The sequence below is a fragment of the Hemicordylus capensis genome, chromosome 2 (assembly GCF_027244095.1).
Source record: "Hemicordylus capensis ecotype Gifberg chromosome 2, rHemCap1.1.pri, whole genome shotgun sequence".
Taxonomy (NCBI): domain Eukaryota; kingdom Metazoa; phylum Chordata; class Lepidosauria; order Squamata; family Cordylidae; genus Hemicordylus; species Hemicordylus capensis.
This window is the reverse complement of record NC_069658.1, coordinates 165,791,303-165,816,373: the sequence shown is the minus strand read 5'-3', so window position 1 is coordinate 165,816,373 and position 25,071 is coordinate 165,791,303. Positions and strand designations below refer to the sequence as shown.

General features: G+C 47.7%; 1 long non-coding RNA gene across 1 annotated transcript; it reads left to right on the top strand.

Annotated features, from left to right (window-relative positions):
- The first annotated feature begins 458 nt into the window (after positions 1 to 458).
- On the top strand, positions 459 to 25,071 carry LOC128348154 (uncharacterized). The gene is made up of 4 exons (XR_008317969.1): positions 459 to 987; positions 9,718 to 10,106; positions 12,124 to 12,240; positions 24,594 to 25,071. It is a non-coding gene; the product is annotated as an uncharacterized LOC128348154 (long non-coding RNA).

Sequence of the window (25,071 nt, the reverse complement as noted above, 5' to 3'; positions counted from 1 at the left end):
AAGCAATGTAGAACACAGACGTCAGTGATTGTTGTTGAAGGTTGTTAATTTTCACCCCCAGTAGGTAAAGCAGCAGAGCACTAAGGAATGAGCACACACTCCCGTTCCAGAGTAGGTAGCAGAGGATGGTCTAGTTGTTGCAGCTCTTTAGAGAAAATGCATGGAGATTCTTGTTGAACTGAATACTAAACATTGATTGGTGAAGTACACTTGGATAGGAAAGCCTAACCCTAATCTAAAGGCCAACATGATGAATAGGTAAGGAGGGAGACAGATGTTTCCATCGGTTCTCTAAGAGGAAAGGAAGGATTGAGTCTCATCAGCACAGGAAGTGCGGAAGAGTCAGATCAGGGCTCATAGAGTAGAGGCAGATAGAAGAGTTGAGGGAGACCCCCACTCACGACCTCTACTCCCAATGCCCCTAGTGGTCATCATTAGGATAGTTGGTGCAAAAGGTCGATGCACTGGAACTCCATCTCCAACAATTGTGACTGTGTGATTGGAAAGGCTGGTGCTACACAACCAAACGAAACCCCCCTCCTCTCTCTGGATGAGCTGTTAGGGCACCCTTTGCCTCTTCCCAGGAATCTTGCTGGCCAGCTAATTGCTCAGCTAGGGAGGCATCTGCAGTCAGTGACATCTAGGACAATGAGGACTAGTCATCCTGAAGAGGTGATAACGCACAATGTAGCATTACAGTGTAAGGACTGGAGGGAGGACTAGGCCTCGCTTAGAGCCAAATCAAAGGGACCAGCTCAGAGGAGCGGGCGGGATTCCTGGCTCCACCCCCAGCAGAAGCTCTGGTCTCCTGGTGAGTCTGTCCCAGGAGGAGGAGGAGGAGGACCCCGAGGAAGAAGCAGGCCGAGAGCTGCTGGGGAGATGGGAAGAAGGCCGCAGCCTGTGAGGAAGAAGGACCAGGACATCCGTGCAAGGCCTCCGGAGGGAAGTGGTTCTTCTGTGCGGATCGCTGGGGATCTGCATTGCCAGGTTAATGAGACCTCTCTCTGGTCATCTCTTTGATGAAAAGTCCTTACTGCACCGCTTTTCCTTGGAATCCGAAACGAAATCCTGGCTGCTCTGGGTCTGCCTTCGGCACCTGCCTTTGGAGGCCGAGGACTGCTCAGCCCTTGGGGGAGGGTTGGGCCCCTTAATCCCCCACCCCCAGGCACCGGATATGGGGAGCGTGTTTCCCCACATCAAAATAATACAGTGGATGGTGGCAGCAGCCTCCTGGGAACCCCTTCCGGACAAGGGTCCCACCCCAGTGAGGGAACTCCTCCCCGCTCCCCCTGGGCCTCTGGCAGGAGTCCTGACACACACACAGGAGGCAAGGGATCTGGCTTGGAAAGACCGGCTTCTTCCTGCCTGAGGGATGGTGAGTCCTCCTTGCTGCCTCTCTCTGTGGGCACCAGCCAGAACTGTGGGCAGCGAATGCCTTGTGCTGAATCCGTGTTGCCGTCCTGGTATGTTTTAAAGGGTTTCTTAGGGGGGTGGGGACAAACCATCCATCCCAGAGGGAGATAACTAGGAGGAGGATGGAAGGCACAGACAAGACCGAAGATCGGAAGTCTCCGTGAAGCCCGAGCTGTCCATTGATTGGAGTTACCACATCTCGACTTCTGCGAGACCTTTAGACTAACACTAGTGTCATCCCAATCTTGATTCTGAGATTGCCCTGGATGGACAAATGTTTCCAGGAGTCCAGATCTGCTGGGCTTGTGCCACCCCCACCCCTCGTAGCCCACCAGGAGTGTAATGAAACTCCCTGGTTCTGCTTACTTCCCAGCACCGCAAAGACAGGGGAGTTGCTGAGCATCCATCAAGGCCCTTTCCATGCCTGGTGGGTCAGCAGCGGTGCAGCCACCTCCTTGACGAGAGCTGCTTTCTGTCGGTTTGGTTTACCTTTGGGGGGCTTCATCAAAAGGGAAGGTGGATTCTTCATTGCTTCCTGTGTTTGAAGCGGTGTCTGTGGTTAGGTTTACCCTCACAACAAGCCTGTGAGGTAGGTTAGGCTGAGAAATAGGTGACTGGCCCAGAGTCACCCAATGAGCTTCATGGCTGAACAGGGATTTGAACTCGGGGCTCCCCAGTCCTAGTCCAACTCTACACCACACTGGCTCCAGTGTGGACAGCTATCGGATGCAGAAGTTGGCCATTCCTTCTCCTTGTCGCCTATGTGAGGAGGTGTGTCAAGCTGCACCTTTTCAGTCACTTCCCCATTGTAGACTTCTTGTTAGTCTTGTACTGCACTGTCTCAACACTCGGTCCCAGTTTGTATGTTTCTGGAAGAGTGTGCTTGTCTGTGGCTGGATCCCATACCGCTCAAGGAAGGGATATACAGGCGGACCTCAGTATCCGGGAGGGTTCCATTCTCCGCTACAACCACCTATTCCGAAACGGCATATACCAAGGCATTAAGTCAATGAAAAAATTGCTGGGGAAATGGCCACAGAACCTTTAAAAGAGTGAAATAATACACCCTATTGTGCTCTGCGGGCACCCAGCTAGCCATGTGGGATGTGCACAGAACTACAGAAGTGTCGTCCGGCACTGGGAGGAGTGTCTCTTTAAGGGGGGTGGTGGTAGTACTTACCCCCCCCACCTCTGGCGCTGGTGCTTTAAAAAATCTTCTTCGGGCGACAGAGTTCCTCCCTGCCGCCCCTGCCCCCGTCGTTCTTCAAGCCTGAAACGGAGAAGAGCAAGCGGCAGAGACGAGCGCGCGCATCGCACAGGGCACATGCACGCCGCTAGCTCTTCTCCATTTCAGGCTTGAAGAACAACAACGGGGGCAGAGGCCGCAGGGAGGAACTCTGTCGCCCAAAGAAGATTTTTAAAAGCACCAGTGCCAGAGGGGGAAGAACGGCGGGGGGTGGGGGAGGATTACCACCACCCCCTTAAAGAGACACTCCCCCGCCCTTCCGAACTTCCGGACCGCCGGAATTCCGAACCGGTCCGGAGGGCTTTTCAATTCTGCCTGTACCGAACCTTGAACACTACTACTAGCCATCCACCCACCCACCCCCGCCTTAGTCCTTTCCATTATTCAGCGGGAGTTTTTTTTGCAGAAAATAGTGTTTTTAAAAAGTAAATGAGCTCCCTTTTACAACATGGCAGCTGGAAATGTTGTTGGAGGATATTTTCGGGCATCTCCATACCGTGGATACATGGAGATTAACCATTTCTTTTCCGTGTACGCTGAGGTCGGGTGTCAATTGCCCGACCATGGATATGCTAAACTGCAGATATAGGATCCATGGATAACTGGGTTTGAATTCAACCGGAGGACAACTTCAGCCATGCCCTTTTAATTCCACAATGCTCCCATGATATCTGTAAAGAAGATCCAAAGCAGGCCCAGGGAATGAATGAAGGGGTTTCCTTTCATATCACCATCTCTGGGAGGGCTATAAAGGGTTCTGCTTTACAAGCAAGCCCTGTTCTCCATGGATCCTCCTCCTTCATGGCCAGGAGGCACGTTGGTGCTGGCCCTTTCTGGTCCTCTTCATGCCACCTCACTTAGCGACTTGGACAACTACGGAGCAAGAGAGGGTGGAGGGGGAGAAAAATGACACAGCACCGACAAAATGAAGGTGGAAAGGGGGGTGGGTGGGGAGAATTATCCAGGTGCTGGTAGATTTTTCTCCATGTTGTTATTGGTATATTTTCACAAAATAGATTTGGTGTTGCCTATTTGCTAACAACAACAATACCAGCTCACTGACTTCTAGCAGAGGTTTTTACTTTTTAATGGCATATTAGATAGATAGATAGATACCCATGGTATGCTTATAAAACAACTACAAATGGGAGAATCAAGAAATCCTACAAAAGATTAACAGTTGCTAGAAAATAATAAAACATTGGTCACATACAGTACCAATCAAAGACTTAACTAGCAATTGCTAACAAGAAATAGAAATAGAAACTAAAACTTCAGGAAGAACATACGCATGAAATAAAAAACTGACGTAACCACATAGCATTAGAGCAAAACTTCACCACCTTATATGTAATAGATGGAGATGGATCTGTCCAAAGATAAGAGACACAAAAGTCTTCCAAGCATCCTGGAGAGGGTGCCAGACAAGGAGATATCAGGGAGGGTCTTAACTCTCTGTAAAACAGACAAGGGGGGAGCAATACATGTTGGATGGTTTCAATCTGCCTATAACCACAAGGGCAGATTCTCTCTTCCCTAGGTATACTCTTTATTCTCCCTGCCTGCACAACCGACGGGAGCAGGTCATACCTTGCTCTAAAGCAGGGCTGGGGAACATGGGCTGTCCAGCTGTTTTTGATCTGCGATCATGGAAAGCTCGTGTTGCTTTTCATTATCCAGGATTCTCTGCTTCAGAGCCTGTAGAGCTTGATTATGGCTCAACAAAACCAGATAATCCATGGAGAATCCCAATGAAAGAATTTTAGCATGAATTGCCTGGGCCCAAGAAGATTGAAAACTATCAGCCAAAATGGCCAAAATCCATCCTTGAGGAAAGAAGTTTAGCTTAAGCCAAAATGCTAGGATCAACATCCAAGCTCTAGCCTCAATTCTCAGAACACCCAGATCAAATCTCAATGTCACAGAATGAGCACATCTTGGTGCTCTTAGTATTGTCCTAAGAAATTGATTTTGCACAGCCTCCAGGGGTTTATAAGAAGGATAGGGGCCCAACTGCGTGCCATACAGTGCCTGACTCCTAGCTTTGCTCTCCCTGGCTTCTCCAAGAGAGGGCTGAGAGAAATTCCTGCCTGCAGCCTTGGAGAAGCTGCTGCCAGTCTCTGTAGACAATACTGAGCTAGATGGACCAATGGTCTGACTCAGTATATGGAAGCTTCCAAGGTTCCTAAGGAGACAGCATCCAACAGGGATGCTTTCGACCAGTGTTTCTCAATGTTTTTGGAGTCAAGGACCGGTACATTATTCATGCACAGTTTCCTGGACCAGCAGTTAGTGAGGGGGTTGCCCTCCTCAGCCCCAACCCCACCCCCAGGCACCTCCCAAAAAACAATTTTGGGCAGTTCTCTGGAGCTCATTTCCAGGCGGCTCTCTCCCAGATAATGTTCATTTCAAGGAAGTGAGATGAATGTTATCCAGCAGGAAGGGCTGCCTGCAGATGAGCTCCGGAGAGGTCCCAGTGGCCCCTGCCAGCCCAAAATTGGTTTTTTGGGGGGTGATTTTTATTAGTGATGCCTCATAGATGGCTCACAAACCAATGCCTCACAAACCAGCACTGGTCCACGGACCAGTGGTTGAGAAAGAGTGGTTTAGACTTAATGAAGAATTAGACAGAGAAAGCAAGAGTGTGTTGCTGTGTTGAAGAATTTGTGGCTTTGGAGATTACAAACTTGGTTCGGGGGTTACCAGCTCGTGCCACTTTCACCCTGAACTCTAACTTAAGCGAGGTGCAATGCAGCATTGGCTGCTAGGTGCCATCCACCAAAGTGAGAAGCACAGAGACTTGCATCGACCAGCATGCCTACCAGGCGGAGGAGAAATGTGTGTGGGTCTGCTGGCCCTCCCCTCCGCTCTGCTCTTTGGCAACACAGGCTTGCGCGTGGGCTTCTTGTATGTTACTGTGGATGACACTTGCACCAAACCATTCATGGTCTTCTCTTTCATCTCCCTGACGCACCTCAAGGCTGTCAGACAGATCAAGGAGAGGGACAGTACACACTTCTTTGCTTGTAACAACAGTTTCTAACTGAAGTTGAGGATTCCAATAGAAAAGGCTCTCTTCTAATGTGTTCCTTGGGATTCTCGCTACTGAGTTTGGCATGGTGTCAGGACATGCTGCTCTGTGCTGGATTGACACTTCTTCCTGCTCCGTCTGTTGTTTCTCATGTGGTAACAAACATGGTCATAACTTAAAGAGAAGTGTAGTTTTGTATTCCACAGCAGAGCTAATAATAGTCGCTTCCTTACAGTATTTGCAATTGCAGACCTAATTCAAAAGTAGGGATGTGTTTTTTCTGAGGTGTGAATTCTCATTCTATCATAGCAAATGAGATTTTTTTCAATTAAACAACTCTCATGACCCCACTTTCACTTTTTCACACTTTCCCTTACTATGAATAATATGAGGAAGTAATCAATTTAGCACACTTCACCTTATGAAGACAAACCTCATAAAATTAAATTCACCATAATTCACCCCTCTGCCCAATCACTCTTAAATTGGGGATGGGTGGTAGCCTCCAGCCATCAGGCACTATCTACCAGCCCACCCCACTCCTTTGGGGCAGATCCACTTTCTGCCCCCAATCTGCCCCAAAGACACCCAAACTTCAAAAATTCTCAAAAAATCAGCCCTCTGCCCAATCCCCCTGAAATTGGTGTGGTAGCCTCCACCCATGAGGCACTACCACCCCACCCCACTATTTTGGGGCAGATCCACTTTCTGCCCCCAAACTGCCCCAAAGTCACCAAAACTTCAAAAATTCTCAAAAAATCACCCCTTTGTCCAAACCCCCTGAAATTGGGGTGGTAGCCTGCACCCATGAGGCACTACCACCCCACCCACTATTCTGCCCCAGCCCCCACTTTCTGCCCCAATATGCCCCAATCTGCCCCAAAGACATGAAATTTTCAGAAATTTACCAAAAATCAGCCCTTTGCCCAATCCCCCTGAAATTGGGGTGGAAGCCTGCACCCATTAGGCACTACCACCCCACCCCACTCCTTTTGCCCAAATCCCATGTTATGCCCCCGAACTGCCCCAAAGTCACTAAAACTTTAAAAAATCGCCAAAAATCAACCATGAACCGAATCACCCAAATTTTTTGTGCCCGAAATTCGGGTGATTCGGCTCGTGTCCGAAAAAATTCGGGGGGCATCGGGGGTGATTCGGTTCGGCCCCGAATCACCCGAAATTGTTTGTTTCAGGCACAGATCGTTCTGTGCCCGAAATTTTTTGCACATCCCTAATAACGATCTGGTTTTCCTAGATCACAGATGGACAAAATCAGTATTTGGGTGCCTGCCTTCCTTCCTTCCTTCCTTCCTTCCTAGAGCTCTGGTTTGGTGGTCTGTGTGTGAGTTGGTGTTGTGGGGAGAAAGGGACTGTGGCAGAAAATATGACGGGGTAACACCTCCCCTGCAGTCATTGCACTGGTTGCCTATTCACTTCCGAGCTCAATTTAAGGTCCTGGTTCTGACCTTCAAAGCCTTGCAGGGCTTGGCGCTTGTCTACCTACAGACCTGCCTCTCCCTTGCCAGTTACATCCCATCCAGTTAGTTCATCTCAGATGGCCCTTTTGTCGGTCCCTGATTTCCAAGAGGTTTGGGGCTCTAGGACCCGGGAAAGGGCCTTTTCGGTTGCTGCCCCACTTCTTTGGAACACTCTTCCCCTTCAGATCTGTCTAGCTCCTTCCTTACTGATCTTCAAATCTCTGTTGAAGACTTTTCTTTTTCACCAGGCTTTTGCCCTGTATTTTACTTATTTGTTTTTTGTTAGTTACTTTAGTTTTTAATTTAGAATGTAATTTTTAATGTTGCCTGGTCTGCATGTTATTGTGCACCACCCGGAGTCTTCTGAGTGGGCGGTATATTAAATGTTTCAAATAAATAAATAAATAAATAAATAAATAACTGGCTTCCGGGGGCACCAGAGCAGGTTGAGCATGATGGGTGCTACCCACCACTCAACCCACAGAGCAATTGGAAAATCAGGTGGTTTTTAATGATTTCTTTTTAATTGTGTCAGAGTCATTTCAGTCCATTGCCCGACTGAGCCAGATAGAATTACATATAGTGAGAGCTAGTCTCTCCGTTGGTTTTCTGGGAGGACTAGTCTTCCCATTGGTCAGCCTTTTCCTTCCCACTGTCAGCAAGGTGCCATTCACATTTCCAATGTCTTCTTTGTGGTTTTATTGCTGTGTTACAGTCCTATAATGTTGCATGTGTGCCATGCAAAAATAGCTGTATTTTCCTATTGTGGAGTTTTCCTTGAGCAAGCTAATAAGACTGCTCCCCCTGCTGGTGGCTTTGCGCAACAAACAGCTTCAATCCTTTATTTACCTTTTCAATGCTATCTGCCCAAGCCGAAGCATTTTACTGCAGTTGTAGCGTATAACTGGGAAGTGCCATGAAGAGAAGAAAAAAGTCTTCTTGTCTGAGGGAAATATGTGACTTTCATTTCTCAGCACTGTTGATAATATGCTTTCAGTCCTATTGCTAACTATCTGGTTTTGCTGGATCTCAGGTGCAGAAAGGCAGAATTTGGGTGCCTGCCTTACTTGAGTTGTGGTGTGTGGGGGGTGGGGTGGGGTTGACCCAGAAACAACAGCAAAAAAGTTAGGGTTGAATTTTTCCTGTACTAGTAACTTAGGGTTGACCTTCTGACCCAGGAAATATTCAACCCTAACTTTGGGTTGACCTACTGACAGCAGTCACCAGCATGCCCACCAGGAGGCAGCGTAGAGCACATCGGTGGCTGCTGGGCCTTCTCCATTCTTCCTCTTCTTCACTCACTGCTGCATTGTTCAGCTGGTGGGGGTGGCAGTCTTGGTAGCAGGATTCTCCCTTGCTCCCTCCCTCCCTCCCTCCCTCCAAGCCAAGAGCTGATGCCCCAAGCGGAAGGAAACTCCGAACATCTGCCTGGCTCCCCCCAGACTCTCTGCTTTTAGTAACAGCAGGTCTCTCTGCCTCTCACTTCCACTGGCTCTCGTTCCTGTGCTTGGAGAGGAAGAGACCCAGAAGAAGCGAGGGATGGAGGGAAGGAGGATGCTGCTGGCTGGAGATGAGTGTGGAAGGTCAAGAACAGTCCAGTTTTTTAAAAAAATAAGTTACAAACTTAGATGGAAATCCTGTACCCTTTTCTAGCTCCATTATGGGGGAGGGAGGGAGTGTCCCAGTAGTGGGCTGTGAAGAGCCTGCAGCTTTTGCAGATGGCTCCGCAGGAACTCCCCCAGGAGTGACTCCATGAAGGGCAAGCCCCCCAAATGGAGATTCTGGAAAGAAACCGTCACATACAGCCAACTCTAGCTCCAGCTCCACCTCCCATGGGACTTCGCAGACTTCCCGCCAGACCTCGGGGAGGCTTGGAGATGAGATCTTGGCCAAACCTGGGATCTCACGAAGATTGCTCTGTCTGCTGGGGGATTTATAACAGGCAGGTGGCCTGAGATGAGAGGCCAGACTGGGAGGAGGGCTCAGGGGCAACAGAGCCCTATGACCCCTAGGAGACCTGGCAGTCGGCAGAAGGCAAATGAGGGGCTTGTGAACATAACAAGTCCCTCCGCGGAGGCTGAGGTCCCAGCTCCAACAATTCTCTAAGCCCCACCTGCCCCCAAAGCCCCCAGTTCGGGAGTCGAGAGCGCACACCTGAAGAGGGACGAGGGGCCATGCTTACAGGCTTACAATCTCACGTCCAAGCCAGACACATCTTGGACTGAAAGGAAACTGGCCTCCCCACCACACTACCCCGCACCTTAAGGGTCCCAGTGAATATGGGCTTGTGGGCCAGCCCCCACCAACAGGCACAGTTACCATCCACATCCCCAGTCAACTGGTGTGACTCCACAGACCAAGACATGGGTGACAGAGCATTCCTTCCTCCCCAAAGTTTTGCCCAGCAGCCAGGCGAGGTTTTGCCATTTGGCAGCAAGCCGGCTGTCTTCCCGATGGATTATTGACTTGTGCTGTAACCAATCAATGGTAGCCAGCCTTCATTCCAAAAGACGGTGTCCCACCCCTCTCTGTTTCTTTTTCCATTCCAGGTCTGAGGACTGCAAAGCAGAAGAAAGAAAGAAAGGGCGGAGGCCAGGAACCATAGAGCAGAGGGCCTTCCTCCACCCAGCCCAGGACATTCCCCAACACTTGCTGGGTTGCCATGATGCTCTGCTCTAGATGAGCTTCCGTGGGCTGGATCACCAGCCCTCCTCACACGATGAGATCTAAGATTTCTTCCTCCAGCAAAATGAAGCCAGCTCTTCCAATTCATCTAATAGCAGCAGTCCTGCACGTGGCTGTGTCCAGAGTCAACCAGCTGGACCCAGGGACGCAGGGATATTCTTATTGAGCTTTTTTTCTCCTGCGCCACAAACTCCTGCTGCCTCCACTCCCGGGGTCCTTGTCTCATTTGAGACCACTTCAGAATCTTTTCTATGTAAGGATGCCACAGTTTTGCTTTGTCATAATATGTTCTATGACGAAGGGAGAATTCAGTGTCAACTGAAAATCACCCGGTTGGCACATCCCTACTTCTGTCTCTCAGGGAGAATGCAGAAGTGGGAAAGGGATCAGAGCAGAGAATGGGTGCTTCCAGATCCCATATGGGGCAAATGCCTCTCGCAGAAATGTCCTGGGCTCTGGGGAGGAAGGCCCTCTACTCAATGGTTCCCTACCTCAGCTCTTTCCCATTTTCTCCACTACAGTAGTCAGATCTGTAATGGAAGAAGAGTCGGGGTGGGTGGGTTTAAGGACTTTGATTCCCATTTGGAATTAACAAACGGGGATTCAGCCAGCCTATATGAATAATGAGAGATTAGCATCTCCCAAAGGGAAGCGACTTCTCGCCAAAGGCCTTTTCATTCAGACCCACAAGTCTGCAAGGTTCCCAAGCACTAGCTGTCTCACCTTCCCCAAAGAGTCACCCCCAGTCCCAACCATTCCCCAGGAGCCTGGGGTACCTCCTCACTGATGGTGACTCTGGATACTGCCGGGGAGCCCCCCTGCGGGAGTTGGAGGTGGCGCTGGAGTTGGCTCAAGTGTTTCTGTTTAAAGAACCTCCATCTGGGGGGCTTGCACTTGGTGGAGTCACTGGTGGGGGAGGTCTTAAACAGCCGCCTGCAGCAATGGCAGACTCTTCACAGCCTAGAAGAGAGCAGGGAGAAGGTGAGAAAGTGACCCTTAAGCAGACATTGGCAGGAGAGGGGGCCAATGGGGCAGGGAAGGAGTGCAGAACAGAAGGAGGGGCAGCAATACAGGTAGCCCAATAGGCTTCCAGATGGTGCACCATCCTCCTTCTGGCTGAGGAACTGGGCCGAGACAGCTGCTCCAACGCTTTGGGGCAGAGACCTTTGACATGTGGGGTGCAGTTCTGATAAGCCCAGCTCAGCCAGATGATGTTAGAGCTGGGAAAGGTGCAGAAAAGGACCATGAAAGAGCTGAGGGGTGAATGAAAACCATTTAACCAAAAGGCAGTCCAGTTTTCAGGCACTGCATGACACCTCCTATCTGTACCAGGCCTATGAGGGGCCCGTGCCCAGGCTCACTTTAAAAACGAATGCAACTACAGTCATGGACACGGATGACGTTGGAGCAGCTGTCTCGACCCAATTCCTCAGCCAGAAGGAGGATGGTGCACCACCTTGAAGCCTATTGGACTACCTGTATTGCTGCCCCGCCTGTTCTGCACTCCTTCCCTGCCCCATTGGCCCCCTCTCCTGCCAATGTCTGCTTAAGGGTTGCTTTCTCACCTTTTCCCTGCTGTCTTCTAGGCTGCGAAGAGTCTGCAAATATTGCAGAAAGTTCTTTAAGACCTCCCCCACCAGTGACTACGACAAGGGCAAGCCCCCCAGAGAGAGGTCCTGGTGACGAACCAAGAGGGTTGAGCCGACTCCATCGCCACCTCAAACTCCCTCAGGGGGCACCCCGGCAGTCTCAGGAGTCACCATCGGTGAGGAGGTGCCCCAGGCTCCTGGGGAATGGTTGGGACTGGGGGTGACTCTTTGGGGAGGGTGGGACAGCTGGTGCTTGGGGGCTCAGGAGCCAGCCTGAATTCCAAGAAAGGGAATTCCCGTTGCTTAATTCCTCATGGGAATTCAAGTCCTGAATCCCCCCTCCCTTCCCATTCTTCTTCCCTACCAGGTTTGACAACTTTCCTTGAGGAAGTGGACAGAGCTGAGGTAGGGAACCATTGAGTAGAGGGCCTTCCTCCACAGAGCCCGGGACATTTCTGTAAGAGGCATTTGCCATATCTGGGAGCACCCACTCTCTGCTCTGATCCTTTTCCCAGTTCTGCAGTCTCCCTGAGAAGCAGCAGCTGCAGAATATTCCATGGAGCGGGTGGTGTCCCCAGAAAGGAGTTGAGAGCAGCCCACCAAGTAAGGGTGCCCGGTCCATTTCCAGGAATGCACGGAGAGTCCTTCCATTCCTAACAGTTCAGTGCTTCTAATTTTCAGGTCATCCTTGTCTGGACCCAGTTCTTGTCCGCCATTACAGAAGATGTCAAAGACGTCAGGTCGTTGGGTGGTCAACTCCATTCCTATGATAAGGACGAGGCCATGGAAGCCGTACTGGTGAGTCAGATGCTACAGAGAATGGAAGGGAATGCCCAAGCGAGGGCTCAGTCCAGAGTGTGTGTTTGGGGATGGAGCTATCCCAAGGAAGTCCGTGGGTAGTGACCAACTCTCTTCTGCTCTTTGATCTCTGCTAGGAAATTATGGAGGATGTCAAAAAGCATCCGGACCCTGGGTTCCTGCTGAGGTTATGCATGGACACCGTCACGGAACTCATCTGTGTGCCCTCTCCCTGGGCATGCTTGCGGCCAGCGGTTTGTGCTGGCTGCTCTTCCTTCTATTGAATGGCCATGAGGGACATAGTGTTTGGCCCTTTCTGGCCCTCTTCATGCAACCTCGCCAAGGTTCCTGGACAACTCCAGCCCAGCCATGGCCAAATGTGTGTGTGCCCCCCTCCTGCATGGCCTCAGTTCCCTGCCCATCCATTTCCTCCTTGCCCAGAGAGCTTCTGCAGGCTGGATAGGAAGCAACAGAGAGTCTGTCCTTCTGCCTTCTCCATTTGATCCCTTACTCCTTATACAACAAAATGGAGACGTCCATGTGCCCCTGTCCCCGTGGTGGGCCTATGTTGTTAATTCAGCACCTGCACACAGTATGGCAGCAAGCAAAGGGCATACCCACAGGATAGTGCCGGCCAAGACGGCCATTCATGGGGGGTGGTCGAGGTGTTCTTTTGGATACAATGCTCTTGCTATAATCAGGCGGGATTCCAAGAGGGATGGCCACCCCACTCCAGAACTCTAGAAAGAACTTGAGAAAAGACCTTTCCAGCAGGCCAAACAAATTGTGCCAGGGAGGTTTCAGCCTGGGACGAGGTACTCTTTGAGCAGGCAGTTGCAGGACAGGGTTGAATGAGACTGCTCTCCCTCCTGTTCTGGAACATCTTCCCTGAGTGGTGCGCATCATATATATGCTTTCATCCAAGAAGGGGACCCTTACTTAATGAGCATGAGGCAATATGCGTGCAGCCCCTGGACATGCCAGCACAGCCGCCCACTTCTGGCATATAGAACAAGTACCCTGTCTTTGGCGGGCCGGTCATGGCTGCATGGGCATGCACAAGGCGTTTCAATCAGAAGGCAGAACATAGTTTCATTTGCATTGAAGCCATCACTACTGCCTCACGGCTAACCTTCAAGAGGATAGCTTCCAACAGTCACGATTTAGACCTCATAGATGTGCATAGAAAAGGCAACAGTGTTGACGAATTTGTGGCTTTGGAGATTACAAAATCGTTTCGGGGGTGTCCAGCTCCTGCCACATTCTTCCCCAAATCTAACCTAAGCGAGCTGGGCTGCAGCATTGGCTGCTAGGTGCCTTCCACCAAAGTGAGAAGCACAGAGGCTTGCATAGACCAGTGTGCCTACGAGGTGGAGGAGAAGGGTGTGTGGGTCTGCTCGCCCTCCCACCCCCCACCCCCACTCTGCCCGTTGGCAGCACAGGCCTGCGCATGGGCTTCCTGCATGTTACTGTGGATGAAACTTGCACAAAACCATTGTGATTCCAGTATGAAAGGGTCTCTTCTGATACGCTCCTGGGGATTTACACCACTGAGTTTAGTGTGTTGTACAGCCATGCTGCTTTCTGCTGGATTGACACTACTTCTTGTTCTGTCTGGTGTTTTAACAAACGTGGTCACATCTCTAAAAGAAGTGTGGTTATTATATATTCCACAGCAGAACTAATTGTTGGGGTTTGTCATTATTTAGCAAAGCGCCAAAAGGAAGCTATCCACACCATTTACAGAGTAGAGTGCAGAGTTGAGTTGTTGCCGTTATTTGAAGAACACGCATGGAGATTGTTGTACAATCTAGATTAAAATGATTTATTGGTGAAGTACATTTAGATAGGAAAGACCTAGTCCTATCTATCAGCTACATTATGAATAGGAAGGGAGAGAGAGATGTTTCCATCTACTCTCTAAGAGGAAAGGAAGAGGACTGACTCTTTACTGGAAGTACCTGAGGAGTCGAGGCAGGGGCCATAGAGTAGAGGCAAGAAGGGACAGGTAAGGAGACCCTCACTAACTACCTCTACTCCCAGTACCCCAAGTGGTCATTAGGAGAGCTGGTGCGAAAGATTGATGCACTAGGACTCCATCTCCAACACTAATAGTAGTAGCTTCTTTACAGTAAGTGCAGTTTCTGACCTAATTCCAAAGGAACATGGGAGTCTCTTGTGCAGAGTTGAATCTCTCTCTCTCTCTCTCTCTCTCTCTCTCTCTCTCTCTCTCTCTCCATCAAAGTTTCATGGTCAGCATCAAAACTTCCACATGATCTAGAAAGCTGGGCTTTGGGATGTGTTCACGACCATCTAACTAGCCTGGGACAAGTTTATCCTGTAGCAGAGGCCTGTACAGAGCAAGCCAGGCTGCACATGGGACATCTCAAGCTGTTTGATGTGGCTTGTCATGCACTGAAATCACGCTTGATTGTGGAAGACCGGAGTGGACTTCAATGTTCTAATCAAAGACATGCATCTCTGCGGGCACAATACAAGCGGGAGTTGCTATTCTCTTATAATGAGCCAGCCCTATTGGTATCCTAGGTATATTTTGGTGTACTTAAGCTTTGCCCATATATGGCAAAGCTTTTCTTCAAGCAATTCGGAGTGTGAAAGGTCAGACCAGATACTGGTGGTCACCAGGGAGCTGTTGCTGAAAATGGCCTCCTAGGATCTGATCTCCATCTTGCTGCTAACACTTAGAAGCATTGTGTACAGCTTGACAATTGCACTGGGATTCTCCATGTCTCCTGCGAATGGGCTTGTGGAGATTTACAATGTGGCTGCTGCATTGCAATTTCACCAAGTACACATGCACAAACCCAGTGAAGGTCATTCACTTCAAGGAGGCTGTTGTTGGGGTTTGTGATTATTTAGCAACGCACCAAGGAAGCTACCAGGCATTGGAGAAGATCCTTTCTCTTCTGCTTCTGGTGGAGAAGGAATGCCCCATCCTCTTCTCTTTTGTATTTGCATGCCAGGGTAATAGGAGATGTTTCCGAGTTCCTTCACCTCTCTTTCCTTGTTCAGGTGCTGTCCAGTCTCATGGCTGCCTTCTTTTTCCTCACATGTAATAATCAAGTCAACAACCAAAGTTGGGATGTAAGTCCATCTATTGTCTCTGAATCTGGAATATAGGCAGGGGTCAGCTTTTCCTTCCATCAACCCCTCCTTAAGTAGTAGTTGATTTAGTTTCTCATTCCACACTCTGGCTGCTTGTTTGAAGCCATAGATGCTCCTTTCTGGTTTGGACACAAGCCCCTTTTTTCTAGGTACCTCCTAGCCTGGTGTCTGTTTCATGTAGATGTCTTCTTCGGTTTCACCATGAGGGGCAGTGTCCTAATTGAAGTGTATGTCACAAGTGGTGCAAAGGTCCCATTGTAGTCCTCACCATAGATCTGGGAGTATCCCTTGGCTACTTGCCGTGGCTTGTAGCACTCTACATCCCCTTCTGCAACCTGCTTGACTCTGAAGACCCACTTGCATCCCACAGTCTTTCTTCCTGCAGGTATTGACACAAGTCTCCAAGTCTCCTTTTTGTGCAGGGAATCAATTCCTTCGAATGCTGCTTTTCTCCATGTCTCACCTTGTGTCAGCTGGCATCTTTTCTTTCTCTTGACATGTGGTGGGTTCTTATAGCTCTCCTCCTTTGGTCACAAGTGAGAACCTTTTGGGTGGAAACCCTTTGTGGGGCCTCTGGCAGGGCCTCAGTTCTGCCTCAGGCTGTGCAGCCCCTTCTGAATCTGTATCCCCTTCTGAACCTCCTTCTGGTCATGGCACAGATTCTTCTCTTGCATCATGAGACTCCACTCACGTGGTTCCTCTTCCACCTGCATCTCTGGCACAAGTTCTGGCACATGACCTTTAGTTGGCCCTTGTCTCTCATCAAAAGACACCACATTGCAGATCCTGACCTCTCCATTTGTAGGATCAAGGGTTCTCTATCTCTTTTGGCCAGGTGCCTATCTAACCAACACTCCCAGTTCGCATTTGCGATTGAGTTTGGTTCTCCTGGCCTTTGGGACGTATGCATAAGCCATTGATAAAAACATTTTGACATGCTTTAGAGAGGGTTTGTGCCCAAGCCATCCTTCAAATGGTGTCTTGTCTATTGCTTTGCCTGGCAATCTGCTTTGCAAGGACTTAGGAACACATAGGAAGCTGCCATAGACTGAGTCAGACCATAGGTTCATCTAGTTCAGTATTGTCTGCACAGACTGGCAGTGGCTTCTCCAAGGTTGGGAGAAGGTTGGGGACCACCCTGGTTGGATATGAATGGGAGACTAGCACTGTAAGAGATTCCCCTTAGGGGATGGAGCCGCTCTGGGAAGAGCAGAAGGTTCCAAGTCCCTTCCCTGGCTCCTCCAAGATAGGACTGAGAGAGATTCCTGCCTGCAACCTTGGAGAAGTCACTGCCAGTCTGTGTAGACAATACTGAGCTAGATGGACCAATGGTCTGACTCAGGAGATGGTAGCTTCCTATGTTCCTATGACATCAGAATGTATTAGTTCCAAAGGACGCTGTGACTCTGTGTCTGTGCAGAAAAGCTGGGTCTTACCCCTTGATTAAGTAAGCAACACTGAGCCCTTGTGGCAGCTTCTCTGCATGACTCCACTTTAAAGTCCTTACTAAGGCCATTTTCCCCAAGCTCATTTATCACATGGATTTGCCGATGTGCTAGTCTTTTAGGCCATATGGTAGAATGGTCCTTGTGTTTGCATGAGGCTGCAAGCCTGGCCTGTTCAGTTACACAGTCCAATTGAAAAAGCACATCTTTACGCATATAGGCTGTCATAAGGAAATCATCCTTCTTAGCTGATGTAGCAAACTTTGTCCTCCAAAGTCACTTTGCAACCTTTATTGACTCCATCTCCCACAGAGCTCAAGTTACTCTCCATATCAGGGACTAAGAGGGCATCTTGGATCAAAATCTTTTCCATTTCCCCATCCAAATGCCTACAATACAGTTCAGCAGTTCCTCTCCTGGCTGAATAACTACTGTTCCCATCAGCAACCCAAACAGCAACTTTGTCATTTTTGTCTGAATCGATCAACAATTGAGGGGGATTCAGGGTATTTGGGGTAGCGCCTGAATCAATAACAAAATCATTCCTGTCATTCCTGGTTGCTACATTGAAAGACTTGTCTTTTTTATTCTCTCTCTCTCTCTCTCTCTCTCTCTCTCTCTCTCTCTCTCTCTCTCTCCCCTCTTCTTTCATTCCAGCCTGCTGTTTGCTTCTCTGTCTATGAAAAACACTTAACTTCCTTTCTATTGTTGAGCCCCTGGTGGCGCAGTTGTAAAACTGCTGCCCTGTAACCGGAAGGTTACAAGATCGATCCTGACCAAGGGGCTCAAGGTTGACTCAGCCTTCCATCCTTCCGAGGTCGGTAAAATGAGTACCCAGAATGTTGGGGGCAATATGCTAAATCATTGTAAACCGCTTAGAGAGCTTCTAGCTATAGAGCGGTATATAAATGTTATTGCTATTGCTATTGTGTCAACAGACTGAGAGTCATCTCTGGAGCTATGGTAATCAGGTTTTCCTCCTCTAGGATTCTTTCTGCAGTTGCCGCCTTCAGGATCTGGGCAATTAGTGTTCAAGCCTGGAGCATGTGCCTTTCCTGAGAGAAGTCCACCATCAAGTGTGTCATGTTGTCACTCACTTTGGGGTTCAAAGGCAGGCTGGAAGCTGGTGCCATTGGGACTCTGAAGAGCAGACATTAGGAAACAGACTTCCCCAAGACTTCAAATGCCATCAGGCAATGGCTATGCTGTTCAGCATAATATCAGTTGTCAGTTCTACAGCCCTATGGAAACAATGTAGCTGCAGCTTATAACAGCGAGCAATGTTGGTATCCAAGCAGTTGTGGAAAGCTAAACAACACTTGAGATTGACCCTCATGGTTGCCCACTCGCCCTTTTTAGGACAGGGAACTCCCTCTACTTGTAAACCTCATGAGCTGGTGAGGCCTCAGCCGTTAAGAGTTCAGAAAACTTTTGCTCTCCACCTGAAAGAGACATCCCAATTCTCAGAGAAGTTTAAGGTCACCCCTTCAAACCTTCACACACACTTCACTCAAGGCATTTCCAGACTTCTCTTCCTTGGGTTTGCACCCAAACGGACCAACTCCAGCATCCATGAACTCATTCTTCTACCTGAATATTGGCCCCTCCAGCTATGACTGATGCATGGCCTCCAAGTGGGTTTTGGAGTACAAGTCCTCCCGGCCCAGCCCCTGCCAGTAAAAATATTGGTGGCCAGGAGAAAAAGGGGGCCCACCTACAACTATAAGGCTATCATTTACTTTTTATAAGAAATAAATAAAATTTTCAAAAATACATAAGTGGAAAAAAGGTACAATTAATTTTTTTTGCAAAATAAATGTATATTTTTAGTAATTACAGTGTACATATATTGTACATATTACTGGCAGTGTACAGTACAGGTTGTTATAATTGAATTTTTAAATTTTAAAATTTTTTAAATAAATGGTGGATATTTTTAAATAGTTTGCTTGTACTGAACATTTTACACATTAACAGATAGTTCAAAAGCATATTTCATGCAGTCCACTATATTAAGAGCATTTGTTTGAGTTCACTAGATGATTGTGCGAATCTGTCAATAATTGCTTCTGCATCCTATTCATCTAACAATTCCTTTTCAATGGATAGCAACATGTATGATTCCAAGTTCTCCTCAGACAGTGAATTTCTTAGTCTTGTCTCTATGATATTTAGCTTGGAAAATGTACCCTCACATTGGACTTGAGTAACTGATAGTGTTGCTGATGACTTTATAAAGTTCATAAAGGTTATCATATGACTTGTCATGAAGTCTGTTGGATGCCAGAATTTTTAGTACACATGATGGGCAAGTGCTACAAATTTTATACTTGTTGCAACTGGAATCCATATTCTCACCATCATTAAGCAATAGCTTTAATACAGCAAAGTTCAAAGCAAAAGAAAACAATTCCTATATTACTTGATCTTTGCTGATTTGTGGAGACAGCTTAATAATACCTTCCAATGCTTCATCTTCAAGGCCCATCTCTGCAATAGTTTTAAACTTTGCTGGGTCCAAGCAGGATAAATCTTTATACAACTTTTTGTGTTGTACAAAGCATGGATCTAGTGACTGGACAATGCAGTCCAATATTAGGTTAAACACATTTACTCAAAAATCAGCTCGAGAATCTGAGGAATTTCCTTCATCATCTATAAGCTCATCTGCCATTCTTTTCTTCTTCCTCTGCCACTTAACTGGCAATGCTGTTTCCAAAAAGTCAATTTCCAATGTTTGATTTTCATCCATATTCAACTGTGAAATTTTGTCATTACATTTGTTTACAAATTCCAGTGCATTGCTGTGAACGTTATCAAATGTTCTTGTCTGTTCCTTGTTGTTGCTGAATCTACTAAACTCCATGCAGTAAACATATCTAAACCACTTGTCTGTAAATAACTTGATAACGGGGTTTCAAATATATACAAGTAAGTAAATGCTGTCAATATTGCTTCATACTTTAGAAGATTTTGAAGTAAAACATTTGCTTCTTGTTTTGTTTTTGCATCAAGCTTGTCTGAATCTTGTATCATTGATAAGCAGGTCAATAGATTTACAAAAGTACTGACAGCGGCATCATAGGAAGCTGCCTTAAAAAGTGTCAAACCGTTTGACACTATACAAGGCAGCTTCCTATATTCCTACTAAGCTACTCAACAGCCAGGTAAGAGGGCAGGGAATAAGCATGCACAGGATCATAGGAAGCTGCTTTATACTGGGTCAGAACATTGGTCCCTCATGCACCATCACCATGAGTATTGTTGCTTGCTTCTTGATTATTTGTGGCGGAACTGTACATTGATGCGGATGGTGGTTGTGGTATTATAAAATCTGTAATAGACCTGCATCGCTTGGCTGATTCCTGCCTTTCTGCTTCTTGTCGCTCTTTGCGTTTCACTGATCCAGATTTATGTTTTTTCTTTTTTCTTTTTCCAAGTCAAGCCACTGAACACAGCTCCCCAGAGAACCCTGTCTCAGAGGAGGCACTTCCTGAAGGCCCAGCCAGGGGGTTGCAGATTTGGAAGGGGCAGGAGGAATTGAACAGGGATTATATGGGACCTGTGGGAGTGAATGATGAAGAGGTGGTGGGCTGGAGGGGCAGAAGTCACCCTTATTAAGCCTGATCTGGTGCAAAAGAAGCAGTATTTGCCAGGCAGGACTTATACGATCCAGGGAGAAGAAGTAGGCCTCAGGCTTCTGAAGAGTAGACACTACACCTACAGAGCCCCAGCCCACAGCAAACGGTCCCAGAGACATCATTGCAGAGCGTTTTCTTACTGCAAGGGGAGCATGCTGCGGAATTCCTTGCTGAATTTTAACACTCCACAGTAAATGATAGCCTTGTAGTTGTGGGTGGGCCCCCTTTGTCTCCACTGTATATTAGTGATGTGAACATGGTTCGTCCCTGGGTCCGCCTCTTAGTCAATCAAACAGACTCAGTAGGAATCATTTAGAGGCTTTATCGCTACTGCAGTCTAGCAATAGGTAATCAATAGGCTCACGCTCTCAAACCAATTACAGTTTGGTTACATTCATACAAACAATCTGAATGATGCTGACACCCTAGACACAGTATACGTGACAATAAAATGGTGGTCCAAGTATCTAGTACGCATGCGAATGATTCATTGTTCATCTGGTGACTACTCCTCATTTGGTTAAATCCTGTTTTCTTAACTGTCAGCGATAAACAGTGAGAGCCTTGTGAGAACCAAGTTTCATAGATACAATTTAGTGGAGAGAGATAATGACGTTGATCACGAGAGGCAGTGATGTCCCTGAGCTGGGCTGGGGTTACTTTAAGTTAAGATGAGGTTTTCTAAGTAAAAGGGGGTTTCTTTGCTTTTCTAAACACATCATTAGCAATAGCAATAGCAATAGCACTTACATTTATATACCGCTCTATAGCTGGAAGCTCTCTAAGTGGTTTACAATGATTTAGCATATTGCCCCCAACATTCTGGGTACTCATTTTACCGACCTCGGAAGGATGGAAGGCTGAGTCAACCTTGAGCCCCTGGTCAGGATCGATCTTGTAACCTTCTGGTTACAGGGCGGCAGTTTTACCACTGCGCCACCAGGGGCTCATTAGGGTCACAGTATATTAAAAATATGAATTAAATACATACCTTTTATAGAACACATAAAACACAGCAAGCACGAGGTGAAGAGCTGACGAAGCACACTCAAACGGAGGTGGCCAACGCAAGGAAAATATTTGCTGTCTGTGCAATGTGGGGGCATGGGCAATAGCGCGCAGGTCGAGGGCGTAGGGGCTGAGCAGCGACTCGTGGATGATTTGCTCGAGGGCCAGCTGCATGGTGTCACTCAGCAGCATCTGGCCCATGATGGCGAGCGGGGTGGCGGCAGCGGTGGCAGCAACTGACCCAGGAGGCGGCAGAGGCGGGCAGGGGCCACGGCAGGCAGGCTGCCAGAGGCTCACCAGCGCCCTCTGCCCTCGGCCAGGCACCCCTGGCTGGCTGAGCGTAATATTCTTAAATATAAAGTATCCTCAAAAAATGATTTTATTTAAAAAAATTATTAAAAGAGTAATACGACGTAAATTTTAGTAGCATACAGTAATAATATTGGAACTTCTATTATATTTCCAAACTACTAAAAGGTCATTAACATTTTTAACATATTGTCTAATGTTTAAGGGGGCCCACTTCATCGGGGGCCCATGGGACCCACTTGCCATTGGGCAAGCTGACACCCTGGCCAGTCCGCCACTGGCCCCTGCTCTCGGGATCAGAACTGAATCCGAATCTATAGGACCTTTTCCATACTGGTTCTAGCTTGTGAGTGGTCACGTGTCAGTCCTTCTTCCTGCTCGGCACCAATGGACCTGGGTCAGTTCTTCCCTCCTGCCCCTCTAAATCTCCTCGCCCCCTTCCCGTTCTTCTCATTTCTGCATTGCAAGTTAGACAAGTGGAGCGCAAGTGGAGTAAGACTCACTTCAAGTCCTATACATTGCAGTCTCTCAGACCCCACAATTCCTGCCGTGTCTGATACAGAGCTTTCCAGTGACTCCTCTTCTGTGATTCAGTTGATCAGTTTCAGTTTGTGACTCCTGAGGATGAGGATGCGCTGCTTGAAATGGTGCAGCTACCACCTCTTCTCCTGACCCTTCTTCAACAAGGCTTCTACTAGCTCCAGCCTGTCTTATATTTTTATTCATTTATTTATTTATTGTTAAATGTATATACCGCCTTTCATTCAAACAATCCCAAGGCAGTTCACATAGAAAAATTAAGACAAGACTATAAAAAGACACAATCAAAATATTAAGCTAAAATATACAAACATAAATATGATTTAAAATACAGGCATAAAATAACCAAACCAAAGACAAAGAAGCAGCAGTAGAGACCATCATATAAAAAGCCTGGGTAAAAAGCCAAGATTTGGCATGCTTTCTAAAAACTGTGATGGAGACCGAGGAGCGAACAGGGAGAGCATTCCAGAGTCTGGGAGCAACCACAGAGAAGGCCCTGTCCCGCATGCACGACAGCCGAGCCTCCCTCCTTGTCGGCAGCCCCGGAGCAGAGTCTTGGAAGAAACTGATTATCTAGACCCATTTCAAACTGGCTTTGGGGAGGGCTATGGGGTGGAGAATGCCCTGGTCTGCCTGATAGATGATCTCCAATTGGCAATTGACAAAGGGAGTGTAACTCTGTTGATCCTTTGGGGTCTCTTGGTGGCTTTCGATACGATTGACAATAGTATCCTTCTGGAGTGTCTGAGGGGGTTGGGGGTGGGAGCATTGCTTTGCAGTGGTTCCGCTCCTACCTCTAAGGCAGATTCCACATGGTGTCCCTTAGAGACCATTGCGCTTCAAAATCTGAACTCTCGTATGGTGTTCCTCAGGGCTCCATATTGTCTCCAAAGTACTTTAACACCTACATGAAACCACTGGGAGAGATCCTCAGGAGATTTGGTGCAGGGTGGTATCAGTGTGCTGATGACACCCAGATCTATTTCTCCATGTCAACATCATCAGGAGAAGACATAACCTCCCTAATTGCCTGCCTGGAGACGGTGATGGACTGGATGAGAGATAAGAAACTAAGACTGAATCCAGATAACATGGAGGCTCTTACTGTGCCTCTTTGGAAACCGGGTGTGTGTGTGTGTGATTTTGATCTGCCAGTCCAGGGTCACACTTTGCCAGAAGGAACAGGTTCGCAGTCTGGGAGTGCTTCTGGATTGAATCTTCTCCTTGGTGTGTCCCAGGTTGATTTCTATCAGTTTCAGAGGTGATTTCTATCAGTTTCAGCTGATACGCCAGCTGTGTCCATTGCTTGAGATAAATGACCTCTGAATGGTGGTCCATATGCGGCAACATCAGTGATACATATGCTGGTAACCTTCAGACTTGACTACTGCAATGCGCTCTATGTGGGGCTGCCTTTCTATGTAGTCCAGAAACTGCAGTTGCCAGGTGGGTCTCTGGGTCATCTCGGAGGGACTATATTACTCCTGCATTAAAAGAGCTACACTGGCTACTTATAAGTCCGGGGCAAAATACAAGGTGCTGGCTATAACCTATCAAACTCTGAACAGGTTCTGGTATTTAAGAGAACATCTTCTTTGCCATGAGCCCGACTGCCCATTAAGGTCATCGGGAGAGGTTCAGCTGCAGTTGCCACTGGCTCATCTGGTGGCTACTATTAGGAATGTGCATGGAACCGGTGAGTCCCTAAGTCCCTAACTGAGCTGCCTGACCTGGTTGCGGAGTTGGCCTTGGAGTGGCCCAGGAGGTTGTTGTTGGTGGGGGGCTTCAAGGTCCATTTTAGGACACTATCCAGCGGCATAATCCCAATTATGGTAAGTGAAATGGTATTCTTATAGCACATAACCATCCCACCTCCCTGCCCACATCCTCACATCTGCTCCAATTTGTATGAGGGCACTGTGTGAGTGCCCTCAATTGTATGAGGGTCCAGTTATTCCTCCATTTTGACTTGAAATACATACGCTTATTAACATGACTTTGCAGCAATCATTGCCTGTTAAGGACATTCATGTTTTGTTGGGGTACATCCCCAGCAACTGGAATCTAGCATTACATCAAGAATGGTGGATTCTTCATGCTGGAGGGAGTGGCCCCAAGGATTATAATACAGCACTGAAGGGAGAAATTTACTCCTGAATTGCAACTTTGGATAACTGATATGTGTTCCTAGTCAGCATTTGAACTGGATTGTTGCCCCCCGACCGACTGACTGAAAGGTAAAGAAGAGAAATATTTGAATCCTCACTGGTATGTTTTTCAGACTATGGGAAACACCTATATCAGGCAGCAGCGATATAGGAAGATGCTGAAAGGCTCATACTGCGTGGGAGATGGCCATGGTAAACCCCTACCAAAGAAAACCACATGGCTCTGTGCTTGCCAGGAGCCAACACAGACTCGACGGCACAACTTAAGGGATCTTTTCTTTTTCTTTTTCCTTCTTTCCTCTTCCTCCCCCACTTTCAGTAATACACAGATATAATTGTTATCCTTGATTATGTTATATACTGTACATACTACTTTAAACTTATTTGAAATAAAAGAGAGAAATTACATTGTGGTTTGAAGGCCCTACATCACTTGTTAGAATCCAGAACACCTCAATTCTAAGCTTTTAAAGGTCTAGAATTCCTATTTGATGGCATAAACGTAAAAATCTCAGTAGCAAGAGACCAGTATTGGAAGATTAAAAAGATGTTTCCTATGTGGTGTTTTTTTTGCCTATTTGAGTATTTTTG